Genomic DNA, 17,673 nt, shown 5'->3' with positions numbered 1-17,673 from the left:
GAAACTGGAATATAGTAAATGAAGCATTTCTGTACCTTCTGTATAAGAGGTAAACATGTGTTAAAGAAAAGAAAATAAAGGCATCAAATTACTATAAGTCAACAGAGTGACCACTGAGGGGAATATGGCAATCCTCTGCTTTCAAATCTACATAATATCTGAATACATACAAAATAAATATTCTAGATGTTTTGTGATGGTCCATATGTGCATCTTTACCAATCCAATCCAAAAGTCCAAAAAAATAATGCATAAACATTACTGACTGACATTTTTTGCGATGTCCTGGGTAGAAAGGTAGATATAAGGTAGTTTATATAGTCCCACCATCTATGAGTTAATAATATATTGCAATAATGAGATATATGAAAGGTACACTAGTAATAAAGCAATAGTATATGTCTTTCCTGGGTCAGGAAGATCCCCTGGAGAAGGAAATGGCAACCCACTCCAGGATTCTTGCCTGGAGAATTCCATGGACAGAGGAGCCTGGCAGGTTACATTCCATGGGATCGCAAAGAGTCAGACACAACTGAGCAACTTTCTTTCAAGGTATAGTTCCACTATCTATGAGTTGATAATAAATTGCAATAATGAGATACATTAAAAGTATGCTAGTAAGAAGCAATAGTATATGGTCTTTTTAGTACATTCAGTGAGACATGGGGAGTTTGCCAACCCTAAATTCTGGGTGACTGGGGTCACTGAAAAGATACAATTGGAGGACAAACCTTTTAAAAGATGATTAATGGGTCTGTTTAGAGGGGAGCTTGAAAGTAATGTTCTGAAAATATACCTTTTCTGCTTCACAGTTTTGACATGAGACTTTCAGGAATACATGCACACTGTCTATGACAAACTCTAAGGGACTGAATTTAAAAATATGAAAAGTTGGTATTTAAAATGAAAGAGGTGACTCAGATGCTGGTCTTTTCAGTCTAAGCTCTCCTAACTGAGCTATTCCGGCTAGCTTGATGCTGGTCTTTTGAGATCCTTACTGAAACGTGAGCATTTCTATCTGTGTGCACTGAGGGGAAAATGATGAGTCATTTAACGAGCAAAAGTAAGGATACCATTTGCCTCTTAGGCACAGTTAAGTAAATACTGGTAGTTAAAATACTGAAATACTTCTGTACTTGGTAAATCACTGCTGTCCAAGCCTCCCAAATGCCTTCTCTTTCCAGAGAACATCTGGGTAACCTAGGGAGTGCAAGGAACAGCCAAGACACCTACTCTGATTAGTCTGGGCTTTGACCATTCTATGTACTATCACTCCATATAGGAAATATTATGAATTTTTATTTACAAAGGTATACAGATAAGTGTAGACAGACATGTACATATATGTATGAATTTGTAATTATTGGAATACACTTAGACATTGTGGGGAAGGGCAGACATGGACATATTTAAGATGTGACCTATGGGGTTTGGGGATAAGGAGTCAAGGAGAGAAAAAGAGCTTTTAAATTCTTCTACTATCCTGCTATACTAATTGCATTAACATAAATGTCTCAGTTTTTAATAAAATTATTCTTAAAGTAAGGAAATATTTTTTAAAATAAGCATCAAAGAAAGGACAAGAGTGGGAGTAAGATGGAACATACTCTATCAATCATGTGCCCACATGCATGCTCAGTCACTCAGCCATGTCTTTGCAACCCCATGGACTGTAACCCGCCAGGCTCCTCTGTCCATGGGATTTCCCAGGCAAGAATACTGAAGCAGGTTGTCACTTTCTTATCCAGGGAATCTTCCCAACCCAGACCCAGGGATAGAACTCCTGTCTCCTGCATTGCAGGCAGATTCTTTGCCATTGTACCACTTGGGAAGCTCCCAATACAGGTTATGTGGGCAGAAAAAAGATGCACAGAAGCCAACCAAACATAATCTAGAGTATTTGCTATTTCTGCATTTTTAGGTGCTATTCATTAGGGATTATTTCTCTTAGACACTGTATTCAATACATACACATGGAACCTCTTTAAAAATGAATTCTCTAAAAGACAAACCCTACTGAGTAATCTGATAGAACACAGAAAGATAGTTGTTTCTATGAAAATCTGAAACACTTTGCTCCTAATTTCTAGTAATTCTAAATTATTCGTGACAAAAATCTTTAAATTGGTAAAGAATATAAATAACTAAATTGTGAGCTCCTAAAGGGCAGAGGTGCTATAACCTTTAGTAAAATTCTTTTTGAAATAATGTATATTTAACATTTATTAGCTTTAATTGAATAATCAAAACCAGTGTACATGCTTCCATATGACTTCTTACTAGACTAATACTATTCTTTCTGTTTGTTAGAACTTGAATTCCAGTCAATCAGCATATTTTGTCACTTGCAGGAACTAAGACATACATTTCTTGCATGTTCATTCAGTTAATATCTCTATGAGTTGAGAAAATGTCTTAAACTCTTTTCCCCTCTGTTTCATAGTGTATCTTTTTCAAAGTAAGAACCATGGAAAAGATAATAAAGTACTATGTGTTCTTTGGAAAAAAGAATCTCTATAAATGTTTTAAATTAGCAAATGTCCATCCAGAAGAAAAAAAAAAAACTGCACAGAGATTTTTTTTCAGTGGAAAACCAAAAGAGAAATATCAAAGCATAATTACAGATTGCAGGTACAAATAAGAAAAATAAAGATACACTGATGTATGGATAAAGAACTTTGTTTAGAAACAACTCAGCAAGCAAATATAGGAAAAGGCCACATTGTCTTGGAGCTACAACATGGATTTATGACTTCAGAGCTTCTGGTTGGCTCTGAAAAAGAAGCTGTACTAGAAACCACACAGACTCTTTCTATAATTCAATATAACAGCCAGCATTAAGTGACAGGGAAAAGCAGTCATTGCCTTCAAGAATATTAAAGTCACCTCATTTCAAAACAATATCCTTCTTTCACTTATTTTCTATGGATTCTTTCACATTTCATGCAAAATTAATTAAATTAGTTGGCATGTAGTATTTGAATAAACTTTTTAAAATGTGGTAGACAGCATTATTGAAAAACACAATGAATAGAAGAAGTATTCTTTGAAGGTGTCAGAAAAAGATTGTAAAAATTCTAACTGAATTTCTAAGTATGCCAAATTTTTAATGATTCCAACAGAATAATTCTCTAGTGTACCTATGTTACTTTAATTAATTCTGTCTTGTGTTTTCAGCATAAAGACCCTTCAAAATCACTAGTTATAAAATCTTATTTCCAGGTGGAAAAAAAAATCTGTATGGGATGCAGCAAAGCAAGCAAATAGCTTATGATAAGCATAAAAATACTAAGACGGCTAGGTTTCTATGAATCATAGATCTCTACACTATATCCAATTTTTTGTTGTAGGAGGGTACTTTTTACATATTGGTGGCTAAAAAATTCCAAATAACTTTTGAAATAAGGCCAAATGTTTGACATTTTACAGTAACATACAGACCTTCCTATTTCATATTCCATTTGTGCATTACAATGCACAATAAATATCATGTAATAAATAAATATCATGTAATAAATAAATAAAATAAAATATCATGTAATCACAATCCTATGTCACTAATGTAGCATTAAATCAGATGTTCCTAGAGTGTTTAAGAATTTGAATTCATTTAAGGTGGAAAAGGAGAATAGTCTTTCTGAAGAATCCTTCAGTCCCAAAATAACAAGCAACCTTCAATGACCATCATATATGGTGATGTTTTCCCATCTTTTTCACATCATTGAAGGAGACCTCACAGCCTGGAATGAACAGCCTAGGAAACTTTGGCCACTCTACACACTGTCCTAGGGCAGAATATACATTGGCTCACTCATAACCCATTTGGGTAAGTCTGATCTCCAGGATCAATTTCTAGCACATACATTGCTGGGTCTGCATTTTTAAAAAAATACCCTCTGTTATGACTCTCAGGAACCTACTTTATCCCAGTTCCTTTGTCCTTGGAAGAATCATGGATCTAGAAAAATGCTACCAAATAGTATTGTGTTTTGGAGATTTTACTGATACTCCTGAGTGTCACTGGAACACAGTTAAAAGAGCCAGGCCACAGGAAGACGCCCCAAAGATGCACAAAGGACAGAGGGCCTCTGTTTCCTATAGGCTGACCCCCCCATGGAAGCCATAAAACTACTAATGAAAACCACTCTCTCTGAGGAAATGAAAACCACTCCCAGGAGGAGGAAATGGCAACCCACTCCAGTATTCTTGCCTAGAGAAACCCATGGACAGAGGAGCCTGGCCGGCTACAGTCTATGGGACAGCAGACTAGGTCACATCTCTGAGACTAAAAATCAAACAACTGGGCATATACGACCAGCATTGTTTGCAACCTCTGTCACCAGCCGTGGAGAGGGAAAACTAAAATGGTCTGTGACGATAAATGAAACGGCCACATTTTTTAAACATAAAAAAAAGCTTCATATCATTCGTGTGTGTTTAATTATAAACAGGACTTCCCGTGTGTGTGTGTGTGTGTGTGTGTGTGTGTGTGTGTGTGTTTAATTAATTATAAACAGGGCTTCCCTTGTGGCTCAGCTGGTAAAGAATCCGCCTGCAATGCGGGACACCTGGGTTTGATCCCTGGGTTGGGAAGATCCCCTGGAGAAGGGAACAGCTACCCACTCCAGTATTCTGGCCTGGAGAATTCCCTTGACTGTGCAGGCCATGGGATTGCACAGAGTCGGGACATGACTAAGCGACTTATTCACTTTCACTCTCTGAGGAAGATAGTACTTCATCTTTCTCTTAGAACTTAACCTGAATTACTCTCTTCCATTTCTGTTTCCTAATTTGTCAAGAGATAAACACATGGCCATCTAACTTCTGCCACTGATAAGCTCTGCCTTTATCCCTCTATTGCTATCTGTCTGTGAACTGCCTATAGCCAATAGCTGTCCACATAACAAAACTGCTTAATTGTGAAAGAGGCTCTGCAATATTCTAATGCCTGCTCTTGCCAATGTTATGAATTTAAACATTTCCACAAACTTTGATGCCATCTCTAATATGTTTTGGACACTTCTGTGTATTATTAGTTCTAGCAGTATGTGTGTTAGATACTCATTCATTTATACAGGTATGTTGGCATTCAGAAAGCAATGAGAACTAGAACCAAAAAGGATCCTCGGGATCAAGAGTTTCAAGCTTTGTACCCACTAGAGTAATCTGGAAAGCCTTGTAGAAACACACACATGTCTCTGTGTTTGAGTTGATAGTTCATATAATTAGCTGATCTTTCACCTGAGACCTAAAAGAAGGATAAATAAATTAAAAAAAAAACAACAACAAAGAAGATGAGGCGGGTCCATTATTTTTTCTGGAAGGTCCATGAGAGTCAGCTGCAGAGGAAGAGCAGAGGTCACGGCCTGAAGTACTCAGAGAGGCTGTTTCCCTCGGTCAAGACCAGCAGAAACTCACGAAAGCAGGTCTGACCAGAGCAGGGGTGAGAAGTGGGGCTGAATGCAGGAAATTCATCTAAAGTCTGAGTTTAATAGAGGCTTCACTCAAAGACCCACCCCACCAAAACACATGTAACCAAATTCTTTTGCTGTTGTTTAGCCGCTAAGTCCTGTCCAACTCTTTGCAACCCCATGGACTGTAGCCTGCCAGACTCCTCTGTCCATGGTGTTTCCCGGGCAAGAATACTGTAATGGGGTGCCACTTCCTTCTCCAGGGATCGATCCTGTGTCTCCTGCATTGGCAGAACAACCAGGGAAGCCCTAACCAAATTCGTGTGTGTGTGTGTGTGCGCGCGCGCACATGCATGCTCAATCATGTTTGACTCTCTGTGACCCCACCAGGCTCCTATTTCTATGGAATTTTCAAGGCAAGAAAATTGGAGTGAGTTACTATTTCCTACTCCAAGGGATCTTCCCAACCCAGGGATTCAACCCCTGCCTCCTATATATTTTGCATTGGCAGGCACATTCTTTACCATTGTGCCACCTGGGAAGCTTAACCAAATTACTTCCCAGAAAAAATTTCTAAGCAATCACAGGAAACAAGTGGCTCACTATAACCTTAAAAATTACCTGAAGAGATCTCTAGACAGATTTTGAAAATACTATTACTGGACCTATTGGATCAAGGTTAAACAATAGATGTGAGAGTTGGACTATAAAGAAAGTTGAGCACCGAAGAATTGATGCTTTTGAACTGTGGTGTTGGAGAAGAATCTTGAAAGTCCCTTAGACTGCAAGGAGATCCAACCAGTCCATCCTAAAGGAGATCAGCCCTGAATACTCACTGGAAGGACTGATGCTAAAGCTGAAGCTCCAATACTATAGCCACCTGATGTGAAGAACTGACTCATTTGAAAAGACCCTGATGCTGGGAAAGATTGAAGGCAGAAGGAGAAGGGGATAACAGAGGATGAGATGGTTGGATGGCATCACCAATTCAATGGACCTGAGTTTGAGTAAACTCCGGGAGTTGGCAATGGACAGGGAGGCCTGGCGTGCTGCAGTCCATGGGGTTGCAAAGAGTTGGACATGACTGAACGAATGAACTGAACTAAACAACAGAAGCTTTTAAATGATGCTTTAAATTTAAAACTTAAAGCAATTAACCTACAAATGACTTCAATTATTACTTTTTGGATAAGTTTTATCTCCCTTGCAAATTAACACTTATTTCAATAAACCTAGGATTGGTGGGGAGTCCATATGGACAACCCCCGTCTGCCTGTCCCTTCACACAAATTTACTGACAATAATTTCACAGACTGAAATGATTTGTACCTGTCACTCAGTTATAATGTACAAGACATTTATTCCCTCCCCTCAGTGTACACTACAATTGCTGAGTGTGAATTTAATGTGTTGCAGGTGAGCAAATATGCCATTTCACTTCGGGGTAAGTGGCTCCTCTGTTTTCAGAGAAACAGAAATACTCTGCCCTCAATCAAAACAGATTTTTTTATACTCACATTAAGCTCATATAAAGTTTATACATTTGAAAATGAATTACTCTATCATTATCTAATTTCTAAGAAATAATGATCTAACTGGATGACTAAAGATAAGCTTCTGAAAATAAAATGTTCATTTGCTGAATTTGTTTTTTGAAAAGAGTTTTAATCAATGCCTAACTATCCATGGGAAAGTATTTGAAGGACTGCTCCACTTCATTATGTAATAAAGAAAATCTCAACCTCCCGTTCTGAAAAATAACATGAGGTTCTTTTCAGCTCTAAGTTAATATACAAATCTAAATGAATATAATTTTCATTATTAGTCCCTAGAACTGGATAAGTTTATTGTCAAGCTGATTTGAAAAAATTAACAAGCAAGAATAGCCAAGAGAACCTGAGAAGAAAGAGCAATGGATGCAGGAATACATTACTAAATGAAACAAATCAACCTGGAGAAAATTCAATTACAATATACAGGATGCTGTGGTTTACTAAGAGGACCTTTTTTGAAATGATGAATCTGTGGTGACCACTAACGGTCAAAATGGCCACTAATGTCCCCAAAAGAGAGACACCTGGATATTTTCTGCAATGTCGTGGAAGGACACAGCACCATCTATAAAGTAATTTGCCAAAAATGTGAACCCAAATCAGAGTGAGTCTCTACATTTAACTATCAGTTTACAGGAAATAAGGTATCTAAGGACCATGAAAACAGCACCACAGAGGTACAATTAGCAAAATTCAGGATGTGAGAAACTTCACTACCCAACCAGTATGGCTTCTTCAAAAACTAAATTGCAAGACAATAAAAAATAATGAGGTTATAGATTAAAAGACCTTAAGAGATATATCAAATAAATGCAGTATGTGACTTCAGGTACATCCTGATTCAACCAACTGTTTAAAGCTTGGAGGCAAAGGTGATGTATTTTAATACTGAATGAATATTTATTAGTATTAAAGAAGAATAATAGTATTTTTAGGTATGACAATGATTTTGTTTACAAAAGAGCTGTAAAGCTCAGTGATATATGATGAATTCTATAATATACACTGAATTCCTATAATTCTATAGGATTTGGAGGATGTAATATGTATGGAATTTGCTTCCAAATAATCTGGTGAGTGGGATGGGGTATGGATAAATGTAGAATTGAAATAGGAAGGGCCATGAGTTAATTTTTACAGGTGGGTATTGGTTATGTGGGTCTAGAGTATTCTTCTCTATACTTCTATGTATTAGGAAATTATCATAATCAGAGCTTTTAAAAAGATTACCAATATATTTTATTTTAATAAACATGACTTTCTTACATAACGATTTTACACTATTGGCAATTCAGTGCCCACTCTTAAAAAGCAAATATTTAATGTGTTTACTGTCTTGATAAATGATTAATTCTGGTTCATACTGCAACTACATTGCATTCAGAGCTTAAGAAATGTATCTTAATTCTTTCCAATTAATTATCAATTCTAAAGGGCATTGCTGGCCCCAAATTTTAGTCCTGTCTTAAAAAACTAGGCACACGAATAAATAGAATCCAAATTGCAATGAGCAAAGGTCCTCCCTCAGCTTATTAATGCATTAGTATTCTATGCTTCATTAAGTTGCTATCATTTTTAACAATGTCAGCTGCAGGTAGAACTCAGACAAGCATTTTCCTTCTCTTCAGCACTGCCCTTGACATCTATTCTCTTCTCACATATTTCTCTCTCATCTGAAACAATCCATGGTTTCCAAAGATTGACCTGCCTCCTGCGAACAGGCCATTGGCACAGCATGGCTTCCACACCAGCCACTGGTAAAAGAGCAGGTATGCTGAGTCCCCTATAGGACACGACAGTCCTTTCAATGAAGCCATCACAGAGCACAATATTGGTGTGAATCACAGACAATCAGAACTGTGACAGTTTAAAGCCTCCCTTCTAAAAATTATTCACCCTGGAGAAATACCCAGCATTGCCTTTGTTTTTGTGCTTCTATAGTTACCAGGGTAAGAAGAACCTAGCCTTCTTCAATTTATGACATTGCAGACATGAATGAATCACTCTAGTTCAAAGCATTTGGGGAATAATAGCAAAGATTTGTAGTAATGAGAAGAGTTGGAAATATAATGTTAACAGCCAAGAATAACAAATCAAAGACAGATGAAACTTTCTGATCTTGGCTCATGAATTCTTTCAACAGATCAGAGTCACTTAACACTTATTCAGTTTTAGCTATTACAAATGAAATAGCATCAGCTATTTTCATGCTTATATACTGCCCAGCTTCCTTGTCCTTCTCTAGGGACTTTCTTAGGAGTAGTCTGTAACTTCCACTGTTTATCACCTTAGCACCTCTTCTCTATTTAACCCTCTACAGCACATGCACCACTCACCATCCTACTTGAATTATTTTCAAAAGAGTTACCTGGTCAGAAAATACATGTTTTCTTTCTCCATCCTCATCTTCTTTGAAATCTCTGTAGCCTTTGCCTATACTGCTCTCCCCCATCTGAAATTCCCTTTATCTTTGGAAAAATGATATTTATTTGTAATTCAGGGATTTTTTTTTTAAAAGAAAAACATGTTTTCCTAAGATGACATTATTCCTAAAATGGAAAGTAAACAATAGGAGAGAAATGAGAGAAGATAAAATGAATATTCAGAAGAGAGCACTGTGGGGGAGGTGTGCCTGCTGTGGTTCTTTTCATCTGAATTTATTTCATTAAGTTGTATCCCAGTATTCTATATCCTAACAATCTTTTCTTGGGGAAAGTAGCATTTTATTTAGTGCCTAGTTTCTGCCAAGCACTTCGGCCTGCAGAAGTTTGTCTAGAAACTGAAATGAGAGAGTTAACACTAATTTGTGCGGTACAAAGAATAATGACCCGTCAGTTCAGTTCAGTTCAGTCGCTCATTCATGTCCGACTCTTTGCGACCCCATGAATCGCAGCACGCCAGGCCTCCCTGCCCATCACCAACTCCCAGAGTTTACTCAAACCCATGTCCACAGAGTCGGTGATGCCATCCAACCATCTCATCCTCTGTCGTCCCCTTCTCCTCCTGCCCTCAATCCTTCCCATCATCAGGGTCTTTTCCAATGAGTCAACTCTTCGCATGAGCTGGCCAAAGTACTGGAGTTTCAGCTTCAGCATCAGTCCTTCCAATGAACACCCAGGACTGATCTCCTTTAGGATGGACTGGTTGGATCTCCTTGCAGTCCAAGGGACTCTCAAGAGTCTTCTCCAACCTCACAGTTCAAAAGCATCAATTCTTCGGCACTCAACCTTCTTCACAGTCCAACTCTCACATCCATGCATGACCACTGGAAAAACCATAGCCTTGACCAGATGGACCTTTGTGGGCAAAGTAATGTCTCTGCTTTTTAATATGCTATTTAGGTTTGTCATAACTTTCCTTCCAAGGAGTAAGCGTCTTTTAAATTCATGGCTGCAATCACCATCTGCAGTGATTTTGGAGCCCCCAAAAATAGTCTGACCTTGTTTCCACTGTCTCCCCATTTATTTCCCATGAAGTGATGGGACCAGATGCCATGATCTTAGTTTTCTGAATGTTAAGCTTTAAGCCAACTTTTTCACTCTCCTCTTTCACTTTCATCAAGAGGCTTTTTAGTTCATCTTCACTTTCTGCCATAAGGGTGGTGTCATCTGCATATCTGAGGTTATTGATATTTCTCCCGTGACCCCTCAACAATGTCTATATCTTAATTCTTGGAACCTTTGTATGCGTTATCTTATATGTCAAAGGGACTTTTGTAGATATTATTTAGTTAAAGACCTTGAGATGTAATGATAATTCTGAGTTGTATGAGTGAGCCCAAAATAATCACAAGGATCCTTAAAAATAAATGATGGAAGTGAAAGAGGTGGGCAGAGTGATGGAACATGATAATCCTCCAGCCCATTTCTGGTTTTGAAGCCAAAGGAAGAGGACACAAGCCAAGGAATAAAGGCAATCTTCACAAATTGGAAAAATCAAGGAAATGAATTTCCTTCTAGAACCTTCAAAAGGGAATATCACCTTGCCCACACCTGGCCTTAGGACAGTGAGGCTCATGTCAGACTTCTAACCTATTATAATGTAAGATAATAAATTTGTGTTAAGCCACTAAATCCATGGCAATCTGTTATGACAGCAATGTAAAACCAGCACACTAGGTAACTTGTTCCATTTCATGTGACTAGTAAATTATGGATGAATTTTAGAGATCTGGTTTTGTCAAATTTTGCTTTTGTACAATAATACATTCCATGTCAATGACTATTTCCAGTAACTCCTTCACACAGATATTTCCCATATATCAATTTCTAATCTAACCACATTCTCATGTCCCATTTTACATTTCAAACAACTGAACATCTTTGATAACAATTTAATTTTGCTTTGTAAAAAATTAATTTTGCCCTTGTTTTAAACTAAGACAAGTTTAATCAAAAGTAAGACACAGACTGCTAACAGTAGAAACTGTAGAATATTCTACAGATATCTTTTAATGCCTTACACATAATAGATTATCAATTATTTTTAAAATTCAACAGAACAGGTGATCAAAATTGGAATGCCACCTCTGAAATAATTTAAGGAACCTCAAGAGTGATTTCTACAAGCACCTAAAGAGTGACTGTATCTAGCACCATTAAATATTAATAAGTACAGATGATATATCCTTCATCATTCCCAATTTCCTTGGGAACTGCTACCAAGATAACAATCTTATATATGTCTAACTCACATATTTTCCCTCTGAAATGAAAATCTGCAAAAAAAATAGAATTATGTTGAGGTTTGTTAAGCGGCCTTTACCCCATATTTTATTTTCTTTTTTTCTTTTTTTCATTTATTTTTATTAGTTGGAGGCTAATTACTTTACAATATTGTAGTGGGTTTTGTCATACATTGACATGAATCAGCCATGGATTTACATGTATTCCCCATCCCGATCCCCCCTCCCACCTCCCTCTCTACCCGCTCCCTCTGGGTCTTCGCAGTGCACCAGGCCCGAGCACTTGTCTCATGCATCCAACCTGGGCTGCTGATCTGTTTCACCCTAGATAATATACATGTTTCGATGCTGTTCTCTTGAAACATCCCACCCTCGCCTTCTTCCACAGAGTCCAAAAGTCTGTTCTGTATATCTGTGTCTCTTTTTCTGTTTTGCGTATAGGGTTATCATTACCATCTTTCTAAATTCCATATATATGTGTTAGTATACTGTAATGGTCTTTATCTTTCTGGCTTACTTCACTCTGTATAATGGGCTCCAGTTTCATCCATCTCATTAGAACTGATTCAAATGAATTCTTTTTAATGGCTGAGTAATATTCCATGGTGTATTTGTACCACAGCTTCCTTATCCATTCATCTGCTGATGGGCATCTAGGTTGCTTCCATGTCCTGGCTATTATAAACAGTGCTGCGATGACCATTGGGGTGCACGTGTCTCTTTCAGATCTGGTTTCCTCAGTGTGTATGCCCAGAAGTGGGATTGCTGGGTCATATGGCAGTTCTATTTCCAGTTTTTTAAGAAATCTCCACACTGTTTTCCATAGCGGCTGTACTAGTTTGCATTCCCACCAACAGTGTAAGAGGGTTCCCTTTTCTCCACACCCTCTCCAGCATTTATTGCTTGTAGACTTTTGGATAGCAGCCATCCTGACTGGCGTGTAATGGTACCTCATTGTGGTTTTGATTTGCATTTCTCTAATAATGAGTGATGTTGAGCATCTTTTCATGTGTTTGTTAGCCATCTGTATGTCTTCTTTGGAGAAATGTCTGTTTAGTTCTTTGGCCCATTTTGTGATTGGGTCATTTATTTTTCTGGAATTGAGCTGCAGGAGTTGCTTGTATATTTTTGAGATGAATCCTTTGTCTGTTTCTTCATTTGCTATTATTTTCTCCCAATCTGAGGGCTGTCTTTTCACCTTGCTTATAGTTTCCTTTGTTGTGCAAAAGCTTTTAAGTTTCATTAGGTCCCATTTGTTTATTTTTGCTTTTGTTTCTAATATTCTGGGACGTGGGTCATAGAGGATCCTGCTGTGATTTATGTTACCCCATATTTTAAACTGGTGACTTCACTTGCCAGTGAAGTATGAAGAGTGTAAATGAAATGAAAAATGAGAGATCTGCAGAACCTGGTATCCTTTTGCCTGAGATTTTAAAATAAAGATAGGAGATGCCACTCATTTAACTGTATGGATATTTTCTAAAGACTGAAAGCCAACAGTTATGACAAATATGTATGAAAGGGTACCATTCCAAGAGGACACAAAGTTCTTACAAAACCCACCCTGCAAATTCTTTGCTCTTTTTATCCTGCCTAGATAGCTCTTGATTTTTTATGAATTAGATATGCACCAAATCATCACAGAACTTTGGTGATGTCAAGGCAGAAATGAGTTATGAAGTGCTGAGCTGGATTTCCAAATCTCCAAAAGGATCCATGGGGCCCAGTTAACACTTGGGGAATCCCACTGTCTTCTCTGTGCTGCCTTCACAAATGTGTGTTTTACTCTGTCAGCAAGTCTGACTGCTCATTGATTTTTCCAAACTTCTCCATGCAGGACTAATTAATTGGCTGCACCAAAGTAAAAAAGTTTTTGTTTCCTTTTAAACTCTCACCCCCTAGAGGAAAATCAAGTCTAATCAGATTAGGACTCAGCACAGGAGGGAGGGGAGAAAAGTTTAAAAAGTGACATAGAACAATTTTCTGACACTGAAATTCATCCAATTAAGCAGATTATGAATGTCACAAAAAGTCATGGTTATAGTTGTCCTGAAAAAGAGCAAATGGCTTTGGACATTTTCTGTAATACTACATGTCCTGCTGTGAACATTCTATCAGCCCTGAACATGATTAATTTATATAAAAGCCTTCACTAGAAAAAGACTACACACATTTCCATTTAAAGCACGACAAAATGTCATTGTACTCTGATACTGAAATTGCTATCCAATAGAACATTTAATCACAATGTCTAGAAACAAATTGTAAAGAACAATATATCTTGGAGAAAGAGAAGTAGTATTTCATCAATATGGAATCAAACTCTATCTCATTTATGATACCCAAGTCATAAGACAGCATCCATATGGCTTCTTACATAGTTTGACTGACTACGATTATTCAACGTCAGATGATAAAGCTGCAAAATCATCAAGAGTAAAATCCGACACTATAAACTGAATCTGTCTAAACAGCAGAGAATGGATGACAGCAGAACATCCATACAATTCTACCATAAGCATATATGGAATAGAAATACTGTGAATAGAAACATATAAACAACATTTTAATGAAGTGTTTCATTACTAAGCCCAGATTCCATTAAACCTAAACATACTGTGGATTTGAATAAGGAAATGGCAACCCACTCCAGTATTCCTGCCTGGAGAATTCCATGGACAGAGGAGACTGGCAGGCTACAGTCCATGGGGTTGCAGAGTCAGACACGACTAAGCAACTATCACACTCTACTGTGGATTATTGCAAATTAACTGCCGCTATTAGCAAAGCATTATAAGAGGTATGAAGACTGAGGGGCTTTTTCTTTTCCAGGCCGCATATCTGCAGTGAGTATAAATATGGTATCACAAATAGTGACCATGAACAGCAGGTAGTAAAGACAGTTACTTATTGAAAGCAGATTTTACCATATTGTGGGTGAAGGAGCCCCTTTTTCCATTGTTTGCCTTTTCAGCACAGCACACTATCAAGTATCAAGAAGTGAAAGAAATGAAGAATAGCTATATGACTACTAACAATTTTTAATCTAGTCCTTTGGGTGTCTAGGTCACTTTAAAATAATAGTACAAACCAAAAGAAGGTCATGATTTGAATTGTATATATTATCGACATGGACAACCCTTTAAAAATACATCAAGTGCTTAAAGAACACAACATACTGGAATAACTTCAGGTAAATTTTTGCAGACTAAACATAAATGAAATTATTTAAATATAAACAGAAGACATTTCGATGTCCACATTCTCAGTAATCTACTTAGAGAGGCTTAAAATATATTCAAATGGGAACTGGGATGACTTGATTAAGAAGGATGGGAAAGACAGTTATACCTACAGTCAAATTCACTTGCACTCTCACCTTTTTGTTCCAAGATTTCTATTATGGATTCTAAAATTCTGTACTTCCATACATATTTTAAAGGCTCACATAATGATATATAAATTAGTTCATGATTCATTTATTCTACAAATAGCATTAAGACAAACATTATTTGTTATGCCAGCCCTTAACCTAAGAGTTGAAATACAGAATGAGGATAGCAACATTGTTCTCTCATGGGGATTATATGGGGATCCTCTGGTGGCTCAGAAAAACAGACAACACACCAGTAGTCTGCTGGAGCCAGCCTGCACTGACTTTCAAAAGCCAATTTTGGTAAGGATGTGGAGAAAAGGGAACTCTTGTGCTCTGTTGGTGGAAACATAAATTGGATAAACAACATGGAGATTCCTCAAAAATTAAAAACACATCTAGCATGTGATCTAGCAATTCCATGTCTGAGTTTATACCCAAAGAAACTGGAAACAGTAACGAAGAGATATATGCCCTCCTGTCTCTACTGCAGAATTATTCACAATAATCAATATATGGTTGAGTGCCCACTGATGGATAAATACATAAAGAAGAGATTATATATATATATATACACACACACACACACATACACACAATGGACTATTATTTCTCTGTGAGAAGGAAGGACGTCCTGCCATCTGCAACAACATGGATGACCTTGAGTACATATATTATGCTAAGTTAGAAAAGTCATACAGAGAAAGACAAGTACTATATGATATCACTTATATATAGAATCTAAAAGAGCCAAACTAGTGAAAACAGAAAGTAAAATGGTGGTTACTAGGGGGTGGGGAGGAAGGGAATAGGACAGATGTGGTTTAAGGTACAAACTTCCATTGTGTGGCAAACTAAGTCCCACAGATCTAATGTACAGTATGTGAATGCAGACAATATAGCATTAAAATCAACAAACTTACAAAGAAACTAGAATTATTACAACCACTCAAAATAAACGATAGTTATATAGCATGATAGAGATATTCATTATTGCCATAATGGCACTCATATCATTATATATACATGTATAACATTAACATGTACATATCAGATTTACACAATGTTGTCTGTGAGATAAATTTCAGTTTTTTAAAAAGCCATTAGTGTTTATCTCTTCCTAATTCCTTGTTTAGTGAAATCATGTTAGTAGCTTGAAATCAGTCCCGATGTGAATATTTACACCATGAACATTGGCCAACACTACAAATCAAGGATTTTTGTACCCCCAGAGAATCAACTGTTCAACATCTGCCAGGACTCCACTGAAACAGACAAGATAAATGAATCAATAGTGCAACTTTAGGTAGGGATTTCTATAGTAGATGATGATCAGAGAAGTTTGAACTGAGTAGAAACCAGGGACATGACAGATGAAGCCATGTCAAGATCTAGGGAAAGAGCATATAAGGCAAAGGAAATAGCACATATAAAGAGCCTGATGCAAAAATGAACTTGATTCCTCTCAAGAAGGCCAATGAGGCTAGACTAAAATAGTAGCAACAGATTCTTGTCAGCTATGATGTTGGAGAAGTACACAAGAGCCTGGTCTTGCAGGTTCTACAGGATATGGAAAGAAGTGTAAATTCTGTTTTCTGTATGTCAGAAAATCACTGTAGAATTTTGAGCAACGAGACGATAACATCCAACATATATTTTTAAAAGATTACTGTGACTGCTGCTTGGTGAGGAGGTTATAAATAGGGAATGGGAAAGCAGGCAGACTAGTCAGGGGACTGGTCTAGCAATCCAAGTGAGAGATTATGGTGGTTTAGGTTAGGGTGATAGTGGTACAGATGAGAAGTGGCCAAATTCAGGGTACATTTTGAATATTTTCCATATATTGATTATTGTGAATAATCCTGGTTGAGTTTCCAGAACATGGATAAGGGGGATGAAGAAAAAGGGATAATCAAAAATAATTCCAAAGGTTTTTGTTTGTATTTATTTATTTGCCTGAAAAACAGGATTAAAATGGGTGTTATTCCTGAGAAGGTATCTGTTTGGAGAAACTAAATTATCAAGATCTCTGTTTTGAACTGTAAAATATGTGGTGTTCCACTAGAGAGTCAAGTGGAGCTGCTGGTTGAGAGGCCAAGACAGAACAGTGTTAAAGGGGTTACTGCCACCTGGAAAATTTCATATCCTTCTTGTACCACATTTTTTTCATATGGACAATGGAAATAATAGCACATTTCCATCACAAAATTGTGAAAATACAAAGTTCAATACACATAAAGTTTTACAGCAGTGTCCAGCCCATAGTACATACTCATTAAATATTAGGTAGCCAGACTTTCACCCATTTCCTAGCCAATACATAGAATATGTATGTATTCTATGTATGTATTCAGGGGCTTCCCTGGTGGCTCAGATGGTAAAGAATCTGCCTGCAATGCAGGAGACCCAGGTTTGATGCTTGGTTCAGGAAGATTCCCTAGAGAAGGAACTGGCTACCCACTCCAGTTATTCTTACCTGGACAGGGGAACCTGGCAGGCTACAGTCCATGCGATCACAAAGAGTCAGACATAACTGAGTGACTAACATTTTCACTTTTTTGTTTTACCATTATAAGAAATAAAAAATGAAGAAAAGAGATTGTAAATAATGCAAAGGTAGAAAACACTTTTAAACTGATTTACTATTGAGAT

The 17,673-nt window shown here is 37.3% G+C and overlaps 1 protein-coding gene across 7 annotated transcripts in view; it reads right to left on the bottom strand.

The window, feature by feature from the left end:
- LAMA2 (laminin subunit alpha 2) overlaps positions 1-17,673 on the bottom strand; it is a 693,967-nt gene that overhangs the window by 468,726 nt on the left and 207,568 nt on the right. The window lies entirely within an intron of this gene.

Source organism: Cervus canadensis, chromosome 33 (assembly GCF_019320065.1).
Source record: "Cervus canadensis isolate Bull #8, Minnesota chromosome 33, ASM1932006v1, whole genome shotgun sequence".
Taxonomy (NCBI): domain Eukaryota; kingdom Metazoa; phylum Chordata; class Mammalia; order Artiodactyla; family Cervidae; genus Cervus; species Cervus canadensis.
The sequence above is the reverse complement of the archived record's forward strand: the minus strand, read 5'-3'. Positions and strand labels throughout refer to the sequence as shown.